Source organism: Eubalaena glacialis, chromosome 2, assembly GCF_028564815.1.
Source record: "Eubalaena glacialis isolate mEubGla1 chromosome 2, mEubGla1.1.hap2.+ XY, whole genome shotgun sequence".
Lineage (NCBI taxonomy): Eukaryota > Metazoa > Chordata > Mammalia > Artiodactyla > Balaenidae > Eubalaena > Eubalaena glacialis.
Window position 1 is genome coordinate 169,922,217 of NC_083717.1, and position 15,508 is coordinate 169,937,724.

The 15,508-nt window shown below is 47.4% G+C and overlaps 1 pseudogene; it reads left to right on the top strand.

Moving 5' to 3' along the window:
• The first annotated feature begins 1,287 nt into the window (after positions 1 to 1,287).
• Positions 1,288 to 1,943, top strand: LOC133085619 (transmembrane protein 230-like; annotated as a pseudogene).
• The last annotated feature ends 13,565 nt before the right edge of the window (positions 1,944 to 15,508 follow it).

Genomic DNA, 15,508 nt, shown 5'->3' on the forward strand with positions numbered 1-15,508 from the left:
TACACCTGAAACTAACGTAACAATTGTTAATCAACTATACTCCAGTATAAAATGAAAAAAAAATTTTAAATCCTTATTCCCCAAAGGATCTCATTTCCCAGCTTTTCTTCCCAAGTTTTTGGTTAGCCTATTTTTTGCCCCAACTGTTATCCATTACCTCCAACTGTTGTCTAATACCCCCAACTGTTATCCAATACCCCAGGCAGCGGTGAGTGATTCATTGGCCTTTAAATGTTTTCAGCAAATGCCTCCAAGTAGCCACCTCAGCAATGGGAGAATTCTGAGTTAGGTGAGATAAAGGCAAGGCTTTTGAACCAGTCCTCCTGGAAGCTACCAAACAGGTCGAAGTAAACAACTATAGCATTTTTTTAAAGAATGGGATCAGTACTGCTAACCTCCCAGTGCTGGTACTGGGAATGCAGGCTGTTGGCACCAGGATAAGTTAAAACACTGTAAAGCATGTACAAGATCTATATAAGAAAAACTACAAAACTCTGATGAAAAAATTAAAAGAATAACTAAATAAATGGAGAGATATTCCATTTGTTCGTGGATAAGAGGACTCAATATTGTCAAGATGTCAGTTCTTCCCAACTTGATGTATAGATTCAACTCAATCCCAATCAAAATCCCAGCAAGTTATTTTGTGGACATTGACAGAATGATTATAAACTTTATATGGAGAAACAAAAGACTGATAACAGCCAGCACAATATTAAAAGAAAAGAACAAAGTTAAAGAACTGAAACTACTGACTTAAAGATTTACTATAATATGATCAAGACAGTGTGGTATCGATGAAAGAACAGACAAATAGATCAACGGAACAGAATTAAAAGCCCAGAAATAGATCCACATTAATATAGTCAACTGATCTTTAATGAAGGAGCAAAGGTAATACAATAGAACACAGACAGTCTTTTCAACAAATGGTGCTGGAACAACTGGACATCCCCATGCCAAAAAATGAACCTTATACCCTTCACAAAAAATTAACTCAAAATGCATCTTAGAGCTAACTGTAAAATTCAAAACTATAAAACTCCTAGAAGATAACACAGGAAAAAAGCTAGATTACCTTTGACATGATGACTTTTTGGATATAACACCAAAGGCCATGATTCATGGAAGGGAGACTTGTTAAGCTAATTGTTTTAATTAATTAAAAACCTCTGGGGTCGGGGGCGGGGAGGCAGTTGGGGGAGGCGTGCCATGAGGCCTCGGGCTCGCCCGCTGCAAACCGTGAGCTAGCTGTCAGAGCGGACGGCCTGGCGGGGCTCGTGTCAGCGTGTTATGATGTCCTCTCGTACCAACTGGCTACTGGAATCCCCAGTAGTAAAGTAAAATACTCAAGGCTCTCCAGTACAGATGATGGCTACATTGACCTTCAGGGAGAAACTAACTGCTCAAGCCAACAGATTGTGGGAATCTTCCTTCTTTCCTGATGTCATGAGATCCAATTTATTAAAGTTTAAGAAAGGCCCTCCTAAGATTCCATATAAGGCCATTGCGCTTGCTACGGTGCTGTTTTTGATTGGCGCCTTTCTCATCATCATAGGCTCCCTCCTGCTGGTAGGCTATATCAGCAAAGGGATTTTGTTCTCAGATAACAAGACATGTTTCTTCCTTTGAGCTTCAACAAACTTCTCCCACAGTTGCTATGAGGGGGCAGACCGGGCCGTTCCCATCCTGATCATTGGCATCCTGGTGTTCCTGCCGGGATTTTACCACCTGCGCATCGCCTGCTATGCACCCAAAGGCTACTGGGGATACTCCTACGATGACATGCCAGACTTTGATGACTAGCACACACCTCAGCCCTGAAGAAAAGAGTCACAGATGGGACTGAGCCCAGCTTTAAGACATTGAGCAGATACTATGGCTAAGGGCTAAGGGGTTCTGCGATTTGCAGATGTTTAACAAAACAGTGGCCAGATTTTATGGGTCCATCCTAAGACGTTAACTGAGCTTACAACTATCCATGTCGTTAGGACAGTCTCTATTTTTCATGTCCTGGCCCTGGCAAGAGCTCCTGACAAGTTTTTCCACATGAATATGTATCATGAAAAGTAGCAATGTTAATTGTATGGGAAAGTGGGAGGTTATTCTGTAGTGGAATGTGTTGCTGCCACCCCCCTTTTTAGAGTTGAGCATTCTTTTAAATAGTCCTCATTGTCAGTATGTTCTTGTGGCAAATGGAAGAATGCAGTAAGTCAGATTTCTTATTACTAAGTAATTTATTTTGAAAATATCTAAGTGTCTTATCCCCATACTCTAACTTTGTGTTCTAGTGGAAAACCTTGGCAAAATCAAATAATCAGTGTGGTGCATCTATAATATTTTTTACTTGCTTTCTTATTAAGAGCAACTAGGAATTTTTTAAACCTCAGAGCAAATTTTCAAACCATAAACACATTCTCTGTTCACCAGTCCTTGGCCAGCTCTGATATGGTTCACCGACAGGTTGGCCAGCGTATAATTTGGATAATTCTGTACTTTGTAGATCTAGATGTTCTGCATATCATGCCTTTAAGGACTGGACTTTTGGCTGTTTCCTAAGGAAAAAATGTAAATAAGTGGTTATTATTTATAGTTTTTAACCCTGTTGTTAGCACCTTGTATTATGATGTCATTCTGCTGAAGATTGTAAGAACTGGCCTGGATCTCTAGAGGACAAGACTGCCTTAGTTTGATTCTGTTTCCTAGCTTACAAAAAGTGACTTGTATTCAAAAGAAATTAAAATATCAAAATCTAAAAAAAAAAAACAAAAACCCCTCTGCTCTGTGAAAGACACTGTCAAGCGAATAAGATGATGAGCCACAAACTGGGAAAAAATATTTGCAAATGACATATCTGATAAAAGATTGTTATTCAAAATATATAAAGAATTCTGGGGCTTCCCTGGTGGTGCAATGGTTAAGAATCCACCTGCCAATGCAGGGGACACGGGTTCAAGCCCTGGTCCGGGAAGATCCCACATGCTGCAGATCAACTAAGCCCGTGTGCCACAACTACTGAGCCTGCGGGCCTAGAGCCCGTGCTCCGCAACAAGAGAAGCCACAGCAATGAGAAGCCCGCACACGGCAATGAAGAGTAGCCCCCGCTCGCCGCAACTAGAGAAAGCCCGTGGGCAGCAACAAAGACCCAATGCAGCCAAATATATATATATATATATATATATATATATATATAAAGAATTTTTAAAACTCAAAAAGAAGAAAATGCGTAACCTTATTAAAAAATGGGCAAAAGGCCTGAACAGACACCTCATCAACGAAGATATATAGTTGGCAATAAGCACATGAAAAAATGCTCCACATTGTATGTTACCAGGGAATTGCAAATCATGACAGCAATGAGGTACCATAACACACCTATTGGAAATCCAGAACACTGACAAAATCAAATGCTGGCAAGGATGTGGAGCAACAGGAACTCTCATTCGTTGCTGGTGGGAATGCAAAATGGTATAGCACATGTTGTTACCATATACTCCAGAAAATGGACTCCTTAATATTCATCCAAATGAGCTGAAAACTTATGTCCACACAAAAACTTGCACATGGATGGTCAGAGAAGTTTTATTCGTAATTGCCAAAGCTTGGAAGTAACCAAGATGTTCTTCCATAGGTGAATGGATAAATGAGTTAAGGTACAACCAGACAATGGAATATTATTCAGCACAAAAAGAAATGAACTATCATGCCATGAAAAGACATGTGGGAAACTTAAATGCATATTACTAAGTGAAAGAAACATCTGAAAAGGCTACCTACTGTATTATTCCAACTATATGACATTCTGGAAAAGGCAAAATTATGGACACAGTAAAAGAATCAGTGGTGGAGGGGAGAGAGAGATGAATAGGCAGAACAGAGAGGATTTTTAGGCCAGTAAAACTACTCTAATGATATTAAAATTGTGGATATATGTCCGTATACATTTGTCAAAACCCTTGGGATGTACAACACCAGGAGGGAACCCTAACGTAAATTATGGATTTTGTGTGATTCTGATATGTCAGTGGCGGTTCATTTTGATAGCAGGGAGGCTGAGCATATGTGGGGTCATGGGGAAATCTCTGCCCAATTTTGCTGTAAACCTAAAACTGCTCTAAAAAATAAACTGTATTTTAAAAATATTGTAAAGCTTTCTTACTGAGATTCAGCTGCTTTTTCCCTTGATTAAGCATTCCCCGAGTGCTGCAAGCCTTCCGTTAGTTTCCAGAGTTCCAAAAAAGTTGACTCTGATAGTTTTTTTTGCCAGTTTATTCATTATTTTTGAGGAGAGACAGACTTTTGGAGTTACCTCCTCTGCCATTGTCACTGATGTACCTCCATATAGATTTTAGAGTTAAATGTAAAATGCAAAAAACTTCAAACTTTTAGAAGGTAGTACAGATGAATGTCTTTAAGTCCTCAGGGCCAGGAAATATTTCTTAAATATGATATAAAGAGATCGATAAATTTTGCTAAATTAAAATTTAAAACTCTTGTTAATCTGAGAACACCATAGACTGAAAAGGCAAGCCCCAAAACAGGAGCAGATAATTGTAAGGATATTTTTAATATCTTTCAAATCAATTAGAAAGACAACTCAATTTTTAAAAAATGGTGAAAGACTTGAACAGGTACCTCCAAAAAAAGAACTCCAAATGGCCAATAGATATTTGATCATGTACCTCATCTCATTAATAATTCATGAAATGCATATTAAAACCACAAGGAGACACTACTAAAACCCCACCAGGATGGTAACAAAGACCATCAATGTCAAATATTGAAAAGGATGTGGAGCATCGGGAATTCTCACCCACTGCTGGTGGAGGTACAAATTGATACAACTCTACTTTGGGAAACGTTTTAGCATTAATTAGTAAAGCTGACGATACACACCCCCAATGTGGATGATCATCCCCACAACTTTACTCTTGGTGTACAGAAACTCGATCACACGTGTACCAGGCATAGTGGCATTGTTTTAGAAAACAAGCTGATGAACAAAAAGTTGTTTGTAACCCCAATTTCCACCAACCAGGATAAATTAATTATGGCAGAGTCAAGCAATGGAGTGCCATACAGCAATAACAATGAATAAACTACAACCGCATGCCACAACTTGAATGAATCTTTAAAATATAATGTTGAGTAAAAGAAGCCCTACATGAAGTATATACAGACTCGGATTCCATTAATATCCACTTAAAAAAAGAGACCCAACCAAACTCTACTGATTAGGGATGAATAATCAGGTGGTAAAGTATAAAGAAAAGGAAGTAAAGGTTACCGTTAAGGTCAAGAGAGGGCTATCTGTGGGTGGGGGGCAGGTGGAGAAGAGAGGGGTGTGACTGGGTAGCAACACAGGCAAATGTCTGGTATAATGTTCTACTTCTTGACCTGGGTAGTGGTTACATAGTGTGTGCTTTATGATTATTCATTATAGCTCTCATTTCTGTTTTATATACACTTCTCTTATGTGTATTTTTTTTTTTGGCCGCGCTGTACGGCTTGCGGGATTCTTAGTTCCCTGACTGGGGATTGAACGCAGGCCCTCAGCAGTGAAAGCATGGAGTCCTAACCACTGGACCACCAGGGAATTCCCTGTCTGTGTATTATATTTCACAAGTTAATAAAGGTATAAAATAAAGAATGTGTTCATTACTGGAAACAAATGCCAATTCCCAGAGTACAGCAGAGCTGCTTTCAAGAGGCTGGCCATGGAGGCAGGATCCTCACTTTGTAGCCCAGAAGAAATCCAATAGGAAAACCATATTTCTGCCCTATGAGGATCTGCTTGAGGGGTGAGGGGTGGTCTATAGCCTCAATAAATATCAACATGAGGACCCAAGTATTTAATTAATTTATTTTTTATTGAGGTAACATTGGTTTATAACATTATATGTTTCATGTCTACATTATATTTCTACTTCAGTGTATACTACGGCATGCTCACCACTGATAATTTAGTTTCCAAGTATTCTTTAACAACCTAATCCTGCAGGGCATCAGCCAGGCTCAAGACAGAACTGAGGTGAGGTGCGGGCTTCAAACCTCCAGATCTGCCCTGGAAATGTTCAGTTTAGCTCAATCCTGGATGGGGAAACCCTCCCTCTCCAATGTGTCTCCAGAGTTCCAGCACACAGTGGTGCTTCCTTTGTGATGTCATCAGCATCTGCCTCTGACCCGGTCCCACCAGAAGTTTCCAATATTGATAATTGGTAGTGACTGTTGGAGGTAGATGACAGTGACCTCCCACTAGTCATGAATTTCCCCTCTTCCAGGACAGGAGTAAAAGAAGCTGTGGCTAGCTAAAAGCATCTACCTGGTGGGGCCTTGGTGAGTGGGGACCCAGCCTGAGGCCATGGGTAAGGGAGGGCAGGGAGGCCAGGGCTGTCCCAGTGGAGGGGAGGCTTAGATTCTCTGCCCGGAGGACCATGTGGTTAGAGGGCCCTGACTTCTCCACTCTGGCCCCACCAGCCTGGGGAGTGCCAGCTTCCAGTGAGGGGTCAGTGCTGTGTGTCTCTCAAAATCCACAACCCCATGTCTCATTAGACAGAGGACACTGAAAAAATAGTATTCAATCCCAGTACATTGCTTGCCTACTTTCTGAATAGGTAATCAAATTTCCTTCTGTTTGGAAAGGCAGATTAGAGTGTGTGATAGAAGCCTGAGCTCCCAAAATAGACCCACTTTCTTGGAGAGTCTTGATTGGGCTCTTGGGGATAGGGGATACCCTAGAGTATCTGGATTGTCACAAAGTGTGAATAGTGATGTGGTTCTGCCTTGAAAAATACTGTCCCTGTCAGTGGCATACGTTTACTTCTGGATCCTATAGCAAAATCTGCAGACTCTCAGGACCTCCAGACCTGCTGCCCCCCTTCTTACCCCCTACTTAGCTAGGTGACTAGCACCGGGCTTTAGGATGATGGGGACACTAGTGTAGCTCTCTTGCCTCGAAGCCATCAAAATGATGTGAAACAAGCAGTGAGCACACCTAGCTGACTCTTTCCTGGACCTCCCACTTTTTTCCCTCTCATTTTGAATTTTCCTGAACATCTCCCCTGGACAGTGAAGAAAGGCCACGCACCATTGTGTAGCCTGTGTACAGTTGTGTTTGTTTTTGGAATTACAACCAGTTCTGCAATGAAAATCCTGTGCATGTTGGTCTTGTGAGTTCAGGGGAGTGTTTCTGATGAAATGATTTCTAGACAACAGGGGTAGGGTCACCACGGGCTTGTAACACTCTTGGCTGTGAGGGCTGTGGCCCTGCAGCTCTCCACCAGGGTGTTTTGGGACCTCAGGCAATTTCACTGCTCAATATTCCACATCAGCTGGTGGGACCTTACTAAGCTCTGGCATCTAAGGTAACACAGATTTCACCCCCTTAGTTATTAAAAAATATTTATTTGAGTTAGCACTGTGCTTGACACTAGGAATAAAAAGAAAAAGGAGATACAATCTGATCTTAAAAGGATGTATAATCTAGTGGGAGAAGGTATATATCAATGCGTCAAAATCTCTACTTTCTGACCCATCAGGAAAGGTATTATTTTGAATGGATGCTGAAGGTTTCTACCCTTAAGCATACAAGTTTTATGTTAACCATTTTCACACACACTAAACATATCATATAATTGCTTTCCTTTTAAAATAAAATATTCCATCAGAATTAACCTTCTCTTAATGATTCAAGATTGTTATTCTGAGCATTTCCAACATTATCTTGTAATACAATGGTGCCCCCAAGGCTTCTTGGCATGGCCCTGAACTAAATGACCCCAAACTCTGAGTTTGTTTTATATCCTTTTGTTTATATAAGTTGTTCTATATCCTCTTGCTCTAGGTTTTTGCTAATTTCACTGTGCTTGCTTTTTGTAAGTCCTTTCTCCTTCCAATATGCTCTTTTCCGTCTACTGTGGGTTTGAAAATCAGGAAACTAGGTTTATCAGGCTATCGGTTCAGCTGCTGTCATAGACAAAGGTGTCAATAGTTCAGGGCTCTTCTTCTCCAGGTCATCATGAAACTCAGGTCTTGTAGATTGGCCAAACTCAGGTCCTTGTCAGCATCATCAAAGTTGTTCCCACCTCCACCCCCCTGTCCATGGTCCAGTCTGCACAAGGGGAAAGAGCCTGCCGGAGAGCAGGCAGCTTCCTTTTAAGAATGTGGCCCAGAAATGAAACAGATCACTTCCACTCACATTCCATTGGTTATAACTTAGTCCTATTGCTGCACCTGCCTGCAAGGGAGGCTGGGATATGTAGTCTCTAGTAGGGTAGCCATGTAACCAAGTTTTAACCTTGGAAGCTCTACTGCTAAAAGAGGGGAAAAAAGGACATAAGCGGATACTTAGCGGTCTCTGCCACACTGGATCTGTTTAAACCATGCGTAGAATAAATGCAGGTGGGCTGTCATTGAAGACACAAAGTGCTCTCCTACAGAAAAAGTGTCTGATTTTGACAGCAGTTCCTTCTGTTTGGATCGCTCAGAGGACTTTTGCGTCTTTGTTGTTGTCCTGGATTATGATCCCAGACAAGACACTGGAGGTTAAGAAAGCAGTCATGAAGACAACACTCATCATCTTTCAGAGATCTCCCACCTTAATCCACATGAGTGAGAACATGAAAGATGTTCTCAGCACCCACAGGCCAGAAGCACCTTTTCTTTGAAAGCCTCTCAAGGCCACAGCTATTCACAAAAGCCTCAGCTATTCATTCCCACACACCTTCACGCCTTGACAAAGCACCTTCTACCAGCCTGACACTCGTCTAGGTCGTTGGTGTTCAGTTGGTTGGGACATGGGGTCATCTCTCTCATTATCCCACCATACAGCCCACCTGGTATTCCCATGGTTCCCCCCCAACCCTTTTCTGTATCTCCCTTTATTGTACATCCTTGATGCCTATCAGGTCTCGCCTCCAGGAACTGGAGTGGGTTGGGTGTTGGCTCAAAAATTTTATCCCGTGGCTGCTGTTCAAAAACTTTCCACGGCTCCCTTTGCCTGCTGAGCAAAGTCTAAACTCCTGAGCCCCGCGTGTGAGGCCTTGCAAGACCTGCTTTCAGCCTCCCATTCTGGTCTCAGCTCCCAGCAGAGGGCATGTTCAGGGATCAGGCTCATCCAGGGAGGCTGGTTCATAGGTTCTGTGTGGATGGCACCTTGGCAAAGGGGGTTGGAGAGCTGCTGATGCCAGCTCTGGGTCTGAGCTAGAATACCCACTACCCAGTCTCCTCACAGGACACTCAGTCAAGGATGTCTAGAAATTTCAGCGCTAGGGTCTCCCCTCCATTCTATCTAGGTCCTTCCTGGAAGGGAGAGATTAATATTGACCAGCCTCTGTTTGTGAAAAACTGACCCAAGTAACTTACATGCATTTTATAGTCACAGTGACTCTATGAGGTAGGTACTACTGCTGGACTCCTTTTATTTCCATCTCCGTTTTATAGATGTGAAAATTAATCTCAGAGTGGCTAAGTAACTAGTACAAAGTCACCCAGCTAGTAAGAGGCAGAGCCCAGATTTGAACCAAGTTTCAACTGGATCCAAAGACCATGTTCTTTCCACTTAACACAGGGTCTTTCTAAAGGAACGGCTATCACCCTCATACATAAGAGGCTTAATCCTCCCACCCTGGAGTCAGACACTAGTTCTGTAGTGAGGAAGCAGAGAGGAGGACAAGCTGCTTTTGTCTAGGTTTTACTCTCTCCCGCCAGTACCATAACAACGACAGCAAAAGCAACAATTAATATTTACTGAGCATCTACTTTGTATACAGTATCTCATTTAATCCTCACAACTACCCTTTAAGGTTGTTATTATTATTCCCGCCATTTTGCATATGCAAAGAATGAAGCTCAGAGAGGTTAAGTCCCATATTTAGATGGCCCAGCTGGGATTGGAATCCAGGCAGCTAGAGTTCTTAAACATTACTTTTGTACTTACCTGGTTTATATTTGTTCCCACCAGACTTTATCCTAGAAGAGAGGAATAGAAATGTTAGGGCCAGAGGGGCCTTAAACCCCAACTAGCCCAGCCCTCTCAGTATATTACAGATGAGAGGGAAAAACAAAGACAGAGAGATCAAGCAAGTTACCCAAGATTGCAAAGCACACTAGCAGCTGAGCCCAGGCTAGAACCCAGACCCTTGATACCCTGTTGCCATTCCATGATAGACATCCAAAAGCCTTCCTAGCCCTTGAATGAATGAATAAACGAATGGGTGAGGGAGCGAAGAAATGGGCAGATCTCAGCAGAATGCCTAGTGGCTCACTTTGGGTTTTCATGGCACGGCTGGGTCAGAAGGACCAGGGGGTGAGGGGGCGGGGGCAGGTGCAGGGGAGGGAGAGACATGACCAGGGTGTGCCAGCCTGGAGGCAGCGCGGTGCTGCTGGTTATGGGGAACCAACCCCTGAAAGCCTAGCTACCCTTTGACCCTCCTGTCAGTGTCTCATGACCTTAGATTCACACTGATTACTCTGTGGCCTTCTTAGCACATTGCTGACAACTCCGTCAATATCTTACCATTCTATAACTGTTAAAAGAGAGTCACTTTCAAAGATTGGTCAGCAGCCTGCCTCTCTCGTAAGGTCTATTAAATAAACATGCTTAGGCCCCTTCCTGGGAGAGAGGAGAGTGGCTGTTTACTTCTGCCCCTTAGTTTGTATACTGATCTTTGGGGGTTCAAACACTGGCACCTGCCCTCAGGGTCAAAACTAGTGTCTGTCTCCAGCAGAGTAGCCAGGATTTTGAAGAAACTGGAGACCTACAGGACTGTGGCCCATGGCAAACTGGAAATGACCCAGCCCACCCTCTTGGGCCTCCTGGGCAGGGCTGTGGTCAATTTGTAGATCTTCCCTTTGCTGGGGAAGAAGGAACCAATCACTGGGCCGGTGCCAGGAGCTGGTCCCTGGGCGAGGCTAAGCGCTGTTACCTTTGTGCGGTTGTGTCTTTTCTTGCTTTGGCTGGCGGGGTTGGGTGGGTTGAAAGGGGCACGTGCCTCAAAGGGGAGCTTGAAGTCGGGGGGTGAAGGCTGTAGGGTGGGCAGAGAGCAGCAGGACGCCTGCCGGGGCCCAGAGCTTCGAAGGGTGCTGCAGTGTCTACAGCAAGGGACCGCCAGCTTTGTATATTTGCGATGGTAATTTGCTGATGGTTCCTGGTAGCTACAAAGTCTCTAAGGCGGAGCCTGGGCCTTTGCATATGAAAATCCAGCCTGGGTTCCCCCGCGGGTCAAGCAGCATTGGGGCGGGGCCAAGGTTGGCTTCTGCCTGGGAGGAGCCGGGATGCCGCTCCCATGGTGATGCAGCGGGGAATTTGCTGACAGTCCCTTGCCAGGTGGGGCTGGCTTCACTAGGCCCGCGAGGAGGAGGACCGGCTGGCAGTCTCCTCCCAGGTAGGGAGCGTGTTGCCTGTCACCGCATCCCGGCGGCCTGCGTACCTTGCCTGGCGCTGGGGCCGTGGCGCCGAGGGCGCAGACGTGGTGAGCAAGCGGGTGGTATCAGCTGGAACTGGTCTTCCCGGCTGGAAGAAGGGGCGCAGAATCCGGGTCCCGGACAGGGGAGGGGGTGGGGCAAGACTGCTTGCTCTACGCTTTCCGGGACCTCGGACTGGGAGGGATGGGGGCGGGGGAGACTGCGCCACACTCCCTGGCCTCGCCGGCTCTCCCCCAGCGTGGACCCAGGGCAGGGTGGAAGGAGCCGCCCACCAGGAAGGGCCGTGGCTTGGTCGACCGTATTCATTGGGTCGGGGGTGGGGGGTGGGGGGTGGGCAGGAGGCTTGCCTGGGGTCCCCCTCCGTCTGCCTGTTGGTTACCTCTCTGGACCACCCCCATGCAGGGATTCCCTGGGGCTGTGCCTCCCACTCACTGGGCTGGCATGGGAGGGGCGCGCTCTCCCCCGCAGTCTACAACGCGGTTATGAGTTATGGCAGCGTCACGGCTGCGCTGCAGTTGTGGGGGGGGGGTCTCATTCTGTGCTGAGTGGGCTGGACTTCTGGGCTCTCAGGGGCAAAATATGCCACCTTTTCTCATATGCTTTCAAAGAAAGGTTCTTGCGTTCATCCTCACCTTGGCCTTGAGAGAGAAACTTTGGACCTTGGTGACGGACCTGGGGAAACTGAGGCCCAGGGGTGCTGTGGCTTCACCAAGGTCACTCAGCAGGTCCTGCAGAGCTGGCCTCCCAGGCACTGCCTTGCCCTGATGCTCTCTGGAGGGGCAGGGGCTGAGCTTACTCTGTAGGCCTCCGTTCCAATCTGGGGTGGACTCCCCCCTCCCCCAGTGCCCCCTTTCCTCATTCCTGAAAATGGAGGGTGATATAACTTCGGTGGAGGCTTCAGAGTGTCATGGCTGTGAACATTGCAGGGATCAGAATTGTATGAGGACAGGGGAAAACTACTCATGAAAAACAGTCATCTAAGCAGAGGAGCTACGGGCCCCTGCTCTCCTTGTGGGCTCAGGGAGAGAATGAGAGTTGGCTTCCAGGAGAGGAAGGCCGGAAGGGGCAGCCCAGTTCTGGGCTTCAGTCTCGTGTACCAGCCTTGATGAAAGCCAATTGGAAGTTCCCAGGCTGCTGTGGCAAGGATGGGGGACAGGCAGATGGACTTTCTCCCTTAACAGCCCTCCTCTCCCTGGAGAAGAGGTGGGGGAACTGAGTCCACCTTCTCTCAGTGTCAACCCCACCGCCACCCCGTGGATCTCAACCTTGCTCTCTCCCCAACTCCTGTCCCCCGGAGAAATGGACTGCATAGGATCTGTTGCCCTTGGAGGTGAACTTTTCCTGAATTCACCTTGTCCTCCTTCTCCCTGGTGCAGATGCCTTTCTCTGGGGGAAAACTGAGGCGGGCAGAGAGCTGTATTTTATTTTAGAGCTGGAGCCAGGCAGTGTCACAGTACAGGTGAGGAAGCTGAGGCACAGAGGGTGCAGTGAGTTGCTCCAGGGCTCTTACCTGCACCCAGGTCTGCTGACTCTCCCGGCCCATTGCAGGGCAGACTGGATGAGGCCCCTTCCTCTCTCCTCCTCTCCACCCTCAGCCCCTGCCCCGGTGAGGTGAGGCTGTGAGTGCCTCCTGATGGGAGGAGGGTGTCAGTGGTAGGGGACAGCTCCAGCATCTTCTCCTCCATTAAGATGTGTTTTCAGGTTTCTTAGGAAAGAAGCAACTTGAAGAGGGGAGCCAAAGTCTCTTGGTTACCTTCCCATCGTGCACCCAGAGTGGACACACAATTTCTGTGGGCCTCTCAGAGCCAAGAGCAGCTATTTCTCCTGCCCTGGTGCCAGCAGCTGTGATCACAGCCACTGAGGGGGCCCACGGGCAGAGGGACTTCAGTTATCCCTCTTGACAGCATCACAGGATGGGAGGTCCGTGATTCTGAGCAAAACAGTTACCATGTGCCTGGTGCATGAGTTGATGCTTTTCAGACACACCCTCTGAGCACAGAGCCCCTGAAAGCTGGCCCCTGTTGATTCCATCGCATGCCCTGGGCTACATGATGACCACGAGTAATCACTGGGGTGGCCTGTGGGAGGGGATGGGGTTCCCAGATCACAGCTAGCTGCCGTGGAGTGACAGTACAATGCCAGAGAGAGGAGTACCCACCGTGTGTCTGGCTCCTCTGACCCCCAAGGGTCCCTTCTAGCCCTTCTCCAGGAGGAAGGCCACTGCCCCATGACCCAGGGAAGCTGGTGGTGATCCCTCCTGGTTGGCAGAGGCAGAGGCAGAGTCAGGCCTTGGAGAGGCCCTCAGGTAGTGGGAGGAGAACCACTTACAGAACATAGTACCTGCTTCTGGACCAGAGCCCCTATTAGCTGGCACTCTGCCCTCCAAGTTTCCCTACCTGAAAACATGAAAACACCTTCCCCTGATGGGTGGGAGGGCTTTGGACACATGTCAAGTGTTTATTGTAGATGGGAAATGTTATTCCTGGAGACTCTGGTCTAGATTGAAGCCATCTGTTTCCGGCCTCGATGGGGGAAATGTGGCCAATCCCTCTGCGGAGGCTGCCCTCTCCCTGCCATGGCCAGTCTAGAGCACGCTTCTAGGTTTGGCAGGCAGGCCATCCTTCCCCAGCCCAGTTCATGTTGTGTTTTGGCCCTTGAGGACTTCCTTTCCCCCTCCTCAACCACCTGTGACATTTAACATGATTTCCACACCGTAAAATATGTTCATGACTGGCGGCACAGCAGACCTGCCTGCAGGCCTGGATCCTCCCCACTGACTCTCGAATCCCATGGACTCTCCACTCTGGTTCTTCCTGGGAAGGAGCTGGTGAAAGAACTGTAGAGATAATGGGCGTAAAGTGCTGGGAGCTCTTTGCACGGAGTGTCCAGGGTGCAGGGAGGCCGCAGAGCATTCAGGGCCATGGGCAGTCTCGCCCTGGGAAGGCTGTAATGTAAGCGCTTAGAGGAAGCACTCAGCTTCAAGTGAGAGCAGCAGCTTTTAGTGCACTGTTTTGCCTGACGTGGGGCCTGGCATTCCCTCCTCTTCCCTCTCCGGGAGAGCAGTGGTTTTTGCAGCTCACTCGCAGGTCAGCATGGGTGGTGTACAGCGGGTCCCTCGTTCTTGCCCATGAGGTGGCTGGTGCAGCTTGTGCAAAACAGGGTAATGGGGGAGTTGAGATGAGAACATGACATGGGCAACTCATGAGGTATGCTGTGTCCTTGTTCTAGATCTGTCTGGATTGCTCTGGACCAACCAAGGTGGCTCTTTAGAAGAGCACCAGTGGCCAGAACTCTGTGTCCTGTGTTTCTAGGGCAGGGTAGGTACCCAAGCTGCCACGGTCCTTCCCAGCGTGCCTGGGGCTGGTACTGGAACCTGCAGAGGCAGGGGGAGGGGTTGTCCCACTGTCACCTCCTGCCTCCTCGTGATTAGTAATGCTCCAAAAGGAACCTGAAGCCTGGGCCCAATTAGAAAACCAGGATCCAAGTGTCCTGGGCTCCCTCCTTCTGCTTTTCTCACTTTCCACTCTGCTGTTCCGCACGAGCACCCGGAAGGCAGGCTCTGAAGAGCTGAGCTGGGGTGGCTGAGGTACGGCACAGCCCCGTGCCACCTGCAGACCCTTGTTGATGCCAAGTCGGGGCCTCTGGCAAACTCAGAGGATCAGAGGCAGAGGGGTCAGGCCAGCTTCCAGTCAGAAGCCAAGCCTGCCCTCCCCGTGACTGAGTGGCCTCGCCAAGGAAGGTGACCCCGGAGACAGGAGCCTTCGCCTCCCTCTGGCTGAGTCTTCTCAGAATTGTGCCCAGCCAGCGGGACACTGGCCCCAGACCACGGGGTCCTGGCAAAAGAGCAAGGCATCCTGAGATCTGTGGAGATACCGATGAGCAAGGTGGACTTCTGGCCAGTTGGCCAGGGATATGGCTCTTTGCTAGGTTTTTGATGTGGAGGCCAAGCATGCTTGATGGCGGGCTTGGGAGCGTGGAGGCCGGCACACCAGACACACTGCCTGGGGGCACTTGGGAGCTGAGTTTCCACCTGCTTCATTAACTGCTCGCTTCGCCTCTGTGAGTCTTGCATTCACAACATGGC